This window comes from Erpetoichthys calabaricus, chromosome 1 (assembly GCF_900747795.2).
Source record: "Erpetoichthys calabaricus chromosome 1, fErpCal1.3, whole genome shotgun sequence".
Classification (NCBI taxonomy): domain Eukaryota; kingdom Metazoa; phylum Chordata; class Cladistia; order Polypteriformes; family Polypteridae; genus Erpetoichthys; species Erpetoichthys calabaricus.
In genome coordinates, this window is record NC_041394.2 from 105,566,192 (window position 1) to 105,580,083 (window position 13,892).

General features: G+C 40.4%; 2 protein-coding genes across 2 annotated transcripts in view; one reads left to right on the plus strand and one right to left on the minus strand.

Moving 5' to 3' along the window:
• Window positions 1-13,892, minus strand: part of LOC114647671 (glutamic acid-rich protein-like) — a 792,149-nt gene that overhangs the window by 316,744 nt on the left and 461,513 nt on the right. The gene's annotated exons all lie outside the window — the stretch shown is intronic.
• rerg (RAS-like, estrogen-regulated, growth inhibitor) overlaps window positions 10,663-13,892 on the plus strand; it is a 302,156-nt gene continuing 298,926 nt past the window's right edge. Inside the window, exon 1 of the mRNA XM_028804725.2 lies at window positions 10,663-11,037. The gene's annotated coding sequence lies outside the window, so the exon portion shown is untranslated. The remainder of the gene's footprint in view (window positions 11,038-13,892) is intronic.

A 13,892-nucleotide genomic window follows, 5' to 3' on the forward strand; every position in this document is an offset into this window, starting at 1 on the left:
TAAGTTTACAAAGACACCACTAAGCTAACATGGAGAACAACATTTTTAATGTATTTTTGCTGCTTATACTATTGCAATTTGCTCACCATCCAGTTGTTGCCTGGTAGGAGCAAATGCCACCATAGCTTTTTACATATTTTTAACAGCAGCCAATTAGACCTTCATTTCATTTGCTGTATAAAGTTCAGTTTCCTTTATGTTTACCGTACATATATACACAATATCTACATATTGTAAGAACAGGAACCAGGCAAAGAAAGAGTTGGGGCACGAGATGGTGAATCAAGTATAATTTGTAAATTGGCCAAGAAAACAAAATTGACAAAGTAAGTCATTCCACAGCTCTGGATGATGATTATTTCCTTCAAATGGGCATCATAGAATGACTCCATCCATTGGTGGTGTTCTCAAATATGCTCCTGGCAGAAAGAGGCAGGTTTGTTGGTGGAAGTGGATGTGATATCATCACTGTTACTTTTGCCTTTGATCTTCCCTTCTGAGAGCAAAAAGAAGAGAAGATATGAACGACAGTGCCAGCCCCTCAGCCTGGAGTGGTAATGCAGTATCGAATAAGCCCTGAAGATTGCTGCTTTTCACGTGTGTGTGACTATATATGTGTTTGTGTGTGTGTGTATATATGTGTGTATATATATATATATATATATATATATATATATATATATATATATTGTCACACACAAGCGCTTAGGAAGAAGCCATCAAGCCCAAAGGTGAGCAATACTACAAGGGATACGGGGTCAATTGTGGTTATTAATGCCTCTCTTTCTCTATCAGCAGAACCAAAGAAGACAAACAATAACCCATCTCATGTATTTTCATTTATTCACAACAACAATGCTGAATCACTCCCGTCTCTGCTTCCCATCAGCAATGTTGCTTTCGACTCTCCTGTGATGACGTCAACCCTGGCACTCCAAGACAATGTCAAGCCAGGCGCACCAAGATGACGTCAAGCCCAGTGCTCCAAGATGACATCACCATCTGTCCACCTTTGATGATGTCTCTTCCATACTCCCACAGCTGTTGTCATTTACCACCCATCTCATTTCCTGCCTCCATTTTTTCTATAAAAACGCCATGTTCGGTTGTCAAATTACTTATTTTGATCACTTTATAATTCTTTTTGTCCTTAACGCAGGGACATTATACAGGGCTCGTCCCCAAACCTTTATAGAGTATGTTCGATTCAATTATCTCTCTCTCTCTCTCTCTGTGTGTATATATATATGTGTGTGTGTGTGTGTGTATGTATGTATATATATATATATATATATATATATATATATATATATATATATATATATATATATATACACACAATGGAACCTCGGTTCACGACCATAATTCGTTCCAAAACTCTGGTCGTGAACCGATTTGGTCGTGAACCAAAGCAATTTCCCCCATAGGATTGTATGTAAATACAATTAATCCGTTCCAGACCATACGAACTGTATGTAAATATATATTTTTTTTTTAAGTTTTTAAGCACAAATATAGTTAAACCATAGAATGCACAGTGTAATAGTAAACTAAATGGAAAAACATTGAATAACACTGAGAAAACCTTGAACAACAGAGAAAACTAACACTGCAATAGTTTGTGCTATAGCGCTACCAACCGCTGGCTAAAAACACTTTTTTTTAATGAGTTTTAAGCACAGGCAAAAAAATGAACCTTTGAAAAAATCCGTAATTTAATAAACCACCAAGAAAAGTAACATTGCAACAATGCATGCTACGAACCGATCGCAAAAATCGAGCCCAGTGCATTCTTTAACTGCCTTCCTACCTTATGCGTCCAGCTCTCTCTCGCGCTGCCTGTGTGTGTGTGCATCTGTCTCTCTCGTGCTGCCTGTGTGTATGCGCCTCTCTCTCTCTCGCTGCCTGTGTGTGTGTGTGTGTGTGTGTGTGTGTGTGTGTGTGTGTTGCGCTTTCTCACTCTCTCTCTCTCTCTTGCTCACTGTACAGGAAATGCACAAGGAGAGACTGAACATGTACAAACTGAAAGGGAAACTGGCTTGTTTGTATATCGAGTGTGTGGTTGTGAACCGAGGCAAAAGTTTGGTGAACTTTTTTGTCATAAACCGATTTGTACGTGAACCAAGGTTCCACTATATATATATATATATATATATATATATATATATATATATATATATATATATATATATATATATAAAATATATGGTTGAAATAGTTTACTGTCAAATAATGCAAAGAGTATGAACGAACCACATGCCGTGGCACAACGTTAGAGGCTTTGCCTCGAGCACTGACATCCGAGGTTCGATTCCCTGAGAGGGGGGTGTAGTGAGTATGTACGCCTGATGAGCCCAGAATTAGGACGAAACACGTGTCGCATACTCTGCATTATTTGACATTAATCTATTCAACCATTCTATGATCTGCTTCTCGCAACTGAAAGAGGGCACCATGGCGGATGTTAGCCGACTTGCTGACCAACCACAAGCGTTACCTGGTAGGTAACCACCCATACAATCAGATTGTGATTCAGACTACAAATGCCATGAATGAAATATTAATATATAAATATATATATATATATATATATATATATATATATATATATATATATATATATATATATATATATATATATATTGTGGCAGGCCGCTGGGGGTGGTACCCAGCCGGGACGCCCAAGAGGACTGGAGGAATGCTTGTGCCTCCTCCAGACCATGAGGGGGCGACCGCCCTTGTTGCGTTGGGGACCACGGGTGCAGGGCTTGGAAGCCCAACCCTGTAGGGGTCCGTGGTCACCGCCAGGGGGCGCCTCAGTGCCTAGAGAGCCCTGGACCTCAGCACTTTCGCCACACCCGGAAGTGCTGGGGGGAAGAAGAACAGGGACACCCGGAGTCCTTCCTGGTGTGCAGCTGGCACTTCCGCCACACAGGGGAGTGTCGGCAGAGGAGTGTCGGGAAGCACCTGGAGCTCATCTGGGTGTGCATAAAAGGGGCCACCTCCTTTCAGACAGTGACTGGAGTTGGGCGGAAGTGGACAAGAGTTGTGTTGGAGAGGAGTGGAGGCGGCCTGAAGAAGGCAGGCACTGTAGAGAGAGGCCTGGACTTTGGGGGAATGGTGCTGGAGGCACTGGGTTTGTGCGAATCTAAATATTGTAAATATTGTATAATAAACATGTGTTGGGTGCAAACACGATGTCTGTCTGTCTGTGTCTGGGCGGCTTCTCACAAATATATAAATAAATATATATAGTAAGATAGGCGCTATACGGGCACCTGACCCGACACAGACTCACACCGGAGGCACATATAAAAATACTTTTAATTTTCTTCACCTGTGGGGCACATCTTCCCCATAATCCCCACAGGCACAACACAGTCCCCAGTACAAATTATACATATATATATATATATATATATATATATATATATATATATATATATATATATATATATATATATATGTATATATATATAATATACTAGTCGCAGAAGGCTGGGTGACAGACCCGGCCGGGACGTCTGGAAGGACCGGGAGGTGGCGTATTCGTCCTCCGGGCCACGAGGGGGCAACCGCCCTGGAGCTTGAGAGGACCACGGGCGAGGTGCAACGAGGCTCAAGCCCGTTGGGGGCCTCTGGTAACCGCCAGGGGGTGCCCCAAGCTTCAGAGAGCCTGGGAACCATCTACTTCCGCCACACCCAGGAACATGGACAATGATCCTTCCAGGGACACCCAGAGTGCTTCCGGGTCCTCTGTTGACACTTCCGCCACACCAGGAAGTGTCGTCAGACGGAGCACCTGGAGCCCATCCGGGTGAGAATAAAAGGGGCCGCCTCCCTCCAATCAGGGAGCTGGAGTCAGGCGGTGGGAGCACACATATACTCTATAAAAAGATTTTCGAAATTGTTCAATGTACTCGTGATGATTTCATGCTACACTCCTTTTTCTTCACAACCATATGTCATATAGTATACCTCTATATATTATTTATTTCATCTTTATTAAGAGAATACAATGATACTCATGTCAATACAACCATTTTAATGTGGATATGTCAAACAAAATACTTAAAATACAGTACATCCGCTTTGTAAGAATAGTAGTAGTTCAGTTGTGTGTTAGCAGTTGACAAAAAAAGCCTAAGTAATGGCACACACTTGAAAATTGTAAAACTGCATAAACATTCAATTGCCGGCAAAATCATGACTGGTGATCATGGAGGAGACATTGTATTGCTTACGCATATTAAGTTAGATACAGACAATTTAGCAAGTAGACTACCATTCACTTTCCACAGATTTCCAGTAGTTTTAGCATTTGCTATAACTGTAAATAAATCTCAGGGCCAGAGTTTTGACTGTTTTGGAATAATACCCATGGACTGATAATGAGCTATTGATGGTGGGGTTGGGCCGTCATAGTATAATATTACAGGGTAAGCATTAACATCATTTCAAAAGTTATTTTTAAAGCTAATTATCTGGATAGTATGTAAAAACACTATTTTTGTGTGGTCTTCTTTACAATACAAGCTGAAGCAATTCACTTTGGACAGCTGTATAATTTTTTTTTAAGTATTTCTGTGATACATTCTTCAAAGCTTCTTGCAGAATTTATCGTAGCTCTTTTTTTGACTTTGACTGTTTTTTGTTATTTTCCCTGTTCAAAGTGATCCCACCCAGCTTCAGTTATGTTAAGGTCACGGCTCTGGGAGCCCCCAGTCTAATGCCTCGAGTATTACATCTGCAAACTTCCATTCCAAGCAAGTCTTAATTATTCTTGCAGTGTGATTGGTGTCATTATTGTATTGAAAAATAAAGACTTTGCAAATAAGTCATGTTTCTGAAGGTACAGCAGAATGAATCAAGATCAGTTTCTGTTTCTTAATAGTTGTCATTCCATCTATTTTGACAAGATCTCCTACACCACTGTCACTGCCTCAATGGATTTGCTTCTGTCTTTTAAAGAAGTGACTTTTACATACTGTTCTTCATGTGCAGACAGTTTTTGGATTTTCCGTGGCATTTTGCCTTCAGCTAACCCATTTTCTAATATTTTAATGATGGCAAAAATAACACATATCAAAGATGCTGTATAAATAAAATGTATTATTATATTGAAAATCCAGTTTGGTGGCATTGATCATTGTCAGCTATAGCCTTTTTGATACAAAACTATTTTACGTCTCTCAAAATGGGTTACCATAGACGTTTCTACACCTCTTCTCGAGGAATCCCACCTGTTTATTTGTTCAACTGCTCCACTAGCACACCTGGTTTCACTAACCCCTGCCTCATTAATTTGAATCAGATGTGCTGCTGGTGGTATTTAACAAATACGTAGAATGGCTGGGATGCCTTGAGGTTTTCAGATTAAATGTGTTGTTCTAGCCTTTTACAAGAAATAACTTGGAAAACAGAAGAAATGCTGTTGCTTTATTTGTATCACTGTTCATTATTTGAATAATGCCTTATGAGCAAATAAACATTGCTCTGGCAGCAAGCTTTCAAAATAATTTTCTTAATGGCCTAAAATTTTTACACAGCAATATACATGTTGACATAATATCCCAACTTCCTTACAAATCACAAATAAATAGAACTATGCTTTTCTTATTTTAATGACTAGCAAAATGACCAGCATGTTAAGTGGCAAAACCTGAACTGGCTAGGCCGCGAATTGTAATAAACCAGCAAATGTGACAGTGAGACTTTTTGAAATCAATTTTCAACTGTGTTATACTCTTCTAGATTTCCCAGACATGAGAAATTACCCTGGCCATATTAAAGTGCATCTTTTCATTTTAACCTCTGTAATAAGGACTGACAAGGCACTGTCAGGATACAGAAAGTGTTGTGCATCTAGTGCCTTTATCTAATGCCCTTCACAGCAGCACTGCTGCACAGATGTTCATATTCTAACAAGTGCACAGATTACATAAGATGTGAGTAATAAAACAAAAATGAGCATAAAATGGTAAATTTCACAAGATTAATATGCTAAAGGTGAGATCATAATGGAGCTGAGAAAAACAAAAATTCTGTTTAATCTGAAATTTGGAAAAAATTAACCTTTGTAAGTCTGCATGTCTCATAGAAAGTCCACATCTAACTTTTCCCATCTTTCAAAACTCTTTCATGTGTGCAAGGCAGGAAACAGTCCTGGATGCTGCACCAGTCCATCAAAAGACACAAGTACTTAGAAAAAACACTTTCGCCTTTCTTTTGAAGATTATTTTTGTAGTAACATTTCCAAAAACAGTTAAAGCAAGGCAGGGGCACTGCATACTGCAACAAATTCAGGAAAAATTGAGCACACTGTAGGAAACAAAGCCTGGTTTAGGCATCAGCCTATTAGAGAGCCCACGCACACACACACCCTCATTCATATTACACAGGACCAATTTGGAATCGCCAATTAATATACCATGTGCATGTGGGCAGATTACCTGAGTAAAATCCATCCAAACATGAGGCGGTCATGCAAACTTCACACAGAATAACCAGGCATGGGATTTGAGCAAAGAACATTATATTTATGCAGCAGCAGAGCTAAACAACATTCCAATGTGGAGCTTTACACTATGGTACATTGAAAGCAGTAAAGAACATCAGTTAAGAAATCACAATATTCTCAAATGTGCTTAATTCATTTCACAAGGGGACCAGACCCTATCTGAACAGCTTTGAGTACAAGACAGAAAGAACAGGGGAGCCATTTCATCACAAGACCATGCCATGTACACAGCCACACTCGAGTGCATTTAAACTTGATAAAAATGTTGGCACACATTTAAGGGTGTGGGAAACAACTGGAAAACCCAGGGAATACATACATGAACATGAGAAGAACATAACAACTACAAACCAACGGGATCCAAGATGTTGGATCTGTGAAGCAGGAGCTTCTAACTACTGCACTACTGTACCCCAATAAGAAGGCAGTATGATAATATTAAATCTCTAAGGGTGTTATCCAATGGACAGGGGCATCGGTTATAGCACTATTAGTTAGTTGGATGCATCAGAAGTAACTAAGTGCTTCTCTGTATGCAATATTTGTAGATTTTTTTTTTTTTAACCAAGGGCTAATTTTCTTGGCAGGCAGTGTGGTGTAGTGGTTAAGGCTTTGGACTTTAAACCCTGAAGTTGTGGCTGTAAATCCTGTTACTGACATGAGCAAATCACATCACCTGCCTATGCTCTAATTTGGAAAACAAATGAAATGCAACCCATTGTATCCCAAGTTGTCAGTTGCCTTGGATAAGGCATCAGTCAAACAATGAGTAATAATATTAGTAAGTCACAACTGTCCAGGTGTATAACTCTTGGCTTTTGTTGAGGAACATTGCAAAAGACAGTTTTACAGGAAAGTGAAACTGAAACAGGTAATCAGCTATCCATCCATCCATTTTCCAACCCGCTGAATCCAAACACATTGGTCACGGGGGTCTGCTGGAGCCAATCCCAGCCAACACAGGGCACAAGGCAGGGAACCAATCCCGGGCAGGGTGCCAACCCACCGCAGGACACACATAAACACACCCACACACTAGGGCCAATTTAGAATCACCAATCCACCTAACCTGCATGTCTTTGGACTGTGGGAAGAAACCGGAGCGCCCGGAGGAAACCCACGCAGACACGGGGAGAACATGCAAACTCCACGCAGGGATGACCCGGGAAGCGAACCCAAGTCTCCTTACTGCGTGGCAGTAATGCTACTACTGCGCCACGGTGCCGCCCAGGATAAGTTCCCATGACCTATAATAAAATATAATACAGGGTGATTCTAATGGGTGAGGCACTGAGTTATTATGTATTCCATCCATCCATTACTGTCTTAATAATGAAGGAATCCAAGCAAAATAAAGATCAATACTGACATGGACCTGAACATTTTTGGCTTATTTGTGAATGAACAAAATGAGCGTGAGATCAGTGAAGGTCATTGCCAGGAAGATGGGGCAACCTGTCACACGTCAGCTCTCAGCATGGCACAAAATGAATCATTTTTTTGGCAATCTGGCCATTTCAAAGGGACTATGGCCACCTCGTTCCCTGGACCTGTCCTCCTTTGGGGAGCTCTGAAAGGAAAAGTGCACAAGAACAAGCCTCGTACACTGGAACAATTACAGCAAAACATTGAACAGGTAATTGCTGCCATTACCCCTACAATGCTTGCAGATGTCTTTGCCAATATGGAGTGCCATGTCGATCTGTTTGCAAGAAGGCAACCATTTCCAGCACTGAATGTGATTGGATCGTTTACACATCTATCAAGGTATGCACTGTATTCATTTTGTTTTTATCGCTTCATTATTATGTGAGTGAGTAACACATCATAACTTGGAGCCCCGCCCATTATAATCTCCCTGTATAATATATTATACTGTATAATGCAGTAGTCAGGACTCCTGACTTGAGCCAGGAGAAATTCTGGCTCCCCACAATTCTAAAGTGACATTCGATAACTTTACTTGAAAAATGTACATATCATCTGTACATTTTCTGCATTCATCTACCTATTCACTTTCAGAATGCCAAATTCAACACTGGTGGCATCAGTCACAAAGGATGCACTAACCTTAAAGGATAAGTTTGGCATTTTTCAAGTCAAATTTATTTCTCCACAAATATGGTATGCATGTTTTATTGTGTTCTAAAGTTAAGAATTTTCTATACATTTTAAAAAATATCTTACCAGCACAGGCACTTTATAATGGAGACAAAGGGGCACCGAGCACCACTGGAAAATAAATCCCTAAAAACTTACTAAATATGTCAACTTTGAAGTAGCAAAAGTTTCAGTAGAACAAAACATGCCTTCCGTGGCTTCAACACATGTTTCAAACAACAAATGAGAACTGGAAATAATAATTTTTCTCATATCCTTATATTTCTGGAAATAAGGATGCATTTTCTGTTTGCTTGTGTGATAGTAGTGACTTTGTGGGAGGATTTCTGACGTAAATATAGAAGAAAATCAACACGTTACAAAACATGTGGCATGTAAAAGTTTACTGTGATTTGGTGTTTTGAGAAAAAACAAAGTCCTGAGGAAGTGAAAGGTTGCTGTGGTCAGATCAGTGCTGAGGGAACATGCAGAGCAGGTCTTCATTTAAAATGGCCGAATTTCATATACTGGTGTTTTTTTGCTTGAAAATGACATGTATAAACTAATTTACCATGTATGTGTGATCTCAACAAATGAATCCATGCTCGATAACTCTCTTGGTTTGAGGAATGGATGAATTCAGTAAGTTTTTAAGCTTTTATCCTCTGGTGCTGCTCCGTGCCCTAGAGACTCTATTATAAAGCGCCAGTGTGGCAAAATATCTTTTCAAATTTATAGAAAATGCTTAACTTTAGGACAAAATTTCACATGGGAAATGCATATATGCTATGTTTGTGAAGCAATAACTTTGACTAAAAAATAGCGCGGTTATACTTTAAATGGACCTTATTCCACAACAACACACACATGCATTAGAGCATTAGAACAATCTAGAGGAGAGCAGGCCATTCAGCCCAACAAAGCTCGCCAGTCCACCCATGCTCCGCTCCAACCAACAATTCAGATTCTAATCAGCCCAACCTCCAAATCTTTAAGAAGTCGGAAAAAACACTAGAGAACCCAGAAAAAAACTAACATGTGCACTGGGAGAACCTTGCAGACTCCACACAGATTATAATCGAGTCTTACATAAAGCCTGAAGTTCCAGGAAGGGTGAGTTTGCAACAGTTTCTATTGCACCGCCATGAACTAATTATTATTTTTCATTAAGACATCTGTGGTCGCAGGTTTCCCTGCAGAAAAATATGCCATTATGTTTCCGATGATTGTGTTTCCAGTTATTTCATAATATCAAGGTACAGTGAACAGAATAACGTTTAGATCTACAATTTTTAAGCGATTCGGGGGTAATACCAGGAACGTAATCTGTTATTCATTACGGTTCAATGAATAATAATGTCGGAGTCATTACCCACCAAAGTAAAACTTCTGAACAGCATTCTGCTGCTCAGAAAAAAAAGGAAAACTTTAAGGTCATATATTCTATATCTTAACCGCAAATGATTCGTGCACAATCTGAGATGCCAGTGCAGCAGGAGAGTGAGGTCGTGAACACTTCCCTGCACGTTCTCCCGTTTCCACTCACGTTAACAGTGGCACCCGTTTCACGTGTGTGGTGTGAATCGAGTGTGGTGTGTCATGTGACGGACTGACATTCTTTCCACCCTTCAAGAGTCGCTTTGTGCTTTGCAACAAGCAGATTCTATCATTGTCACTCTGTACTGAAAATCAGTCTTACACATTGGACTTTTTTTGCCTTTGTTATGGCACCCTCTACAGGAGTATAACAGCACCCTGAATAAATAAATTAGACTCATTTATATTATTTGTTCGTTTATTTTTTTTAACATCCGCGTGTATTAGTTGCAAGTATTACTCTTTTTTCACATACCATTGATGAAATGAAAACCCGCCTTTAACCATTTTAAAAAGTTCGCTGTGTGCTTAACAGCGTCAATGTGCATTTGCGCCTCGGGCTAGCGGGGTTGTCCGACTCAATGTACCAGGTGTTTGATCTATTTTTGGGTTTCAGGTTTCTCTTTTTTTCCAGAAGAGGGCTCTCGCTTGCCTTCGTTCATAAGCCGGTTATTATGCAATGGCATTCGCTTTAACATAAAAAAAAATCAGCTTTTGCCTCTTTCTAACTGATCGTGATTCCACGCGCACTCCACTCCAGGATTTGTTCACGACCTCCCACAGGAGTGCCCCCCACTTCCCCACTCCCTCCCCAGGTCTGGAGTGTTACGATGTGAAAGACAGCGGCACCTTTTCGTCTTCTGTAACAAGTCAGAGAAACATTCGAATGGGATTTTATCCGATGCCGGGTGGGTTCGCTGCCTGCACTAGGACATAGACAAACCACAGCGCAACACCTGACATTGGAGCCACTGACTCAAAAACTGTTAACAGCCAAGCGAGGATCTTTATTTCTTTTCTGGTGGCTTTGCTCCAACTGGGTGAGTTGTAACCTTCTTTCAGTTATGAATGAATAGACACGTTTGTCTTTGCTCATTACGGTCTGTAGTGTTATCTTAGTACATGTACGTTAGGAGTCTACTGCCACGCCGCTGTCATTATAACCTTTATAGGCAGCTTCTGCTTTTCCTCTCTGATCCGAGCAAATCTTGCTTGTCCAGTCGATCTGCAGTTAATTCCAGCTGATGTTGTGCATCCCGAATCTGCATCAACCAGGTCTGCAGTTGCTGAGAAACTGGGAGTCGGAATAAGGCGCAAAATGAAAACGTGTCCATATCCGAGGAGAGCGTTTTAAATGATCGGTGGGATTCTGGTTTATTGTCAAGGTTTCCGCACTCGTAAATGTGAAACCTGTTGCAAAATTAACTTTTTATTGAAATAGTCTTATTTAATTTGATGGAATTTTTCAGAATATGATAATTTTGTATTTATAACCCAGAATTACAAGAATTGTGCCAACACATCAGACTGAGTAGGCACGCCACCTGTACACAGTTCACAAAACTAGAATTTGTTTCAAGTCATATTGATCAGGTCCCAAAAGAAGAATGTCTAACTTCAACAACATAGCGGTACGGTTCTTTTTAGGAGTATTAGGACTTATTGCGCGCATTCGGAGGATAGAAATCTGCAGAGACTAGGAAGCAAGTGCGATGGTGCCGATTAACTGGAAACGATATAAACGCTTCCCCAACTTTACTATAAACATGATTAAAATCGGAGGTCCCTGTGCGTCCGAAAACTCGGTCTTTTGCAGCGCACCGTTGGCGCCCTGTAGTGAATATGAATGTCACGGCGAGAAAAAAAATACCTAAAGCAACCACGAGATTCTTCATTTATTACAAGAGGGCAAATCATTCGAAGTATACAACTGATCATGTCAAAGGTGGAAAAAGCCAAATTGCTGCAGTTTGCCTCGTGATGTGTCAGTGCGCTGCAGCGGAATGGCATCCCGTCATGGATGCTGTGACTGGCTGAGCTGCTTGTCAGCTGGCAAACAGAGTGGAGCCCTGCACAGGGTAGGCTGAGAAAACGGATGCGGACTAATTGCGTTTCCTATACGCTTCATAATTACTGCAAAACGTTGACTAAATGGTTCATTTCCCGAAATAAAGACTTGCTGAATGCGCGATGTTTTGCGTGGCAGTGGTATGCCACTGTTGTCCCCATCCAGGACCTGGTTATTGCATATGTAAAGTCTGCAAGCTCTCCCAGTTGGACATGTGTATTTTTACCTGTGGGATTCCTCCTCCCATTATAAACATGTTCCGTACATTTGAAATTCTAAGCTGTCCCTGGTGTGTGAGTGAGGGGCAACCCTGCCAAGAGCAGTTAAGCAGTGCCAAGAAGATAGGCTCAAACTCCTCTAAATTAGACTAAGCAGGTTTCGGGAATGTTATGTTATGGTTTGGAGCTGCAGTAGGATATCTTGTAAATCTAGAAGTGTGTGTTTTCCTTTAAGATAACAACACCATCATTACTTATTATTTGGTTGACATCAAGGCCACTTTCCAACATTTGAGATCCAAATGGTTACATTTCTTTAGCTATTCCAAATTCATCAGGGGCAGGTGAAGTCACTTGTCATTGTCACACAGTGTCAGTAGCAGCTTTGAACCTACAACCTCAGGGTTTTAAGTCCAAAGCCTTAACCACTATGCCGCACTGCCTGCCTAATTATTCTTATTAATTATTATTTTTCATCCATTGATTATTGATCAATTTGGAGTAATCAATTAACCTGTTAAGCTCTTCTAGGTAAATAGATAGAAACGTATTTATCATTTGGGGAAATTTGGCTTCTTTGGGATGCTTGACAAAAATGGACCCCGACACAGGTACAACATACAGAGTGCACATGAAATGTCTGCTCCAGACTTCCAATCCAGGACTGGGGAGACAGTGGACTAATCATGGCATTACTCATTTTAGTCTTTTAATATGTTGTAAATTAGCCTTGTGACCTGGGGTTAGAATGATCTTATTGTCTCTGTAACTATAGCTGCTCATATACCCCCATATTTATGGGGGGCAACCAGCCAACATGGTAGAACCAAGAAAATTACAGGGAGAGAGAGAAAACTTGTTATAAATGAAATTAAAGCAAATCATGAAAGACTGACAGCATTCGCTTTTTATAATTAAAAAAATCCATCCATTTTTGAAACAAGCAGTCAGCCATCCATTGCATTCTGCTATCAAGCACACACATGTGCAGTCTATATTTAACAGTCCTGCAAGAAATAATGAGAATAAATCATAGAATGGGCAACCATGATTCACCCTTTTCTGCTTTAAAACCTGAAAATTGTTTTGTTGGACTCTGATACTGAATATATGTACTAGTATGTAGCTGCCTGTTATGTCCATTTTGGCATGCTGGTGTAGCAACAAGGGCTTTCCGTTGCTGTCTATCTTGAACCAGCTTCTCGATGGTGCCCTGCTGTTTCTTGTTTTTCACCTCTGGTTTCACAATACGCCACCATGTATTATTGGACTGCCCTATCTTGCCTTTTCATTTAGGAGTCCAATGTAAGGCAGTTTTATTGGTGGAGCTTCCATCACTTCTGAAGACATGGTCAGTCCATCTTGTGCATCTCCTCATCACGAAAGTGACCATTCAACATTGGAGATGATTCTTAGCCAGAAAATACATGGGATTCTTCACAGACTTTTTGTGTGGAATGTGGCCGGCTTAGTCATATCACCCTAGTTTCATCATATATAGTAAAAACCTGAAATGTTTAATGTATTCTAGGTTACCTAGCAGGACACTAGCAAATTAAAAAAAACTTAGACTTTCCCTGTGTTAGTGTATGCACAACAGTCCTTTTAC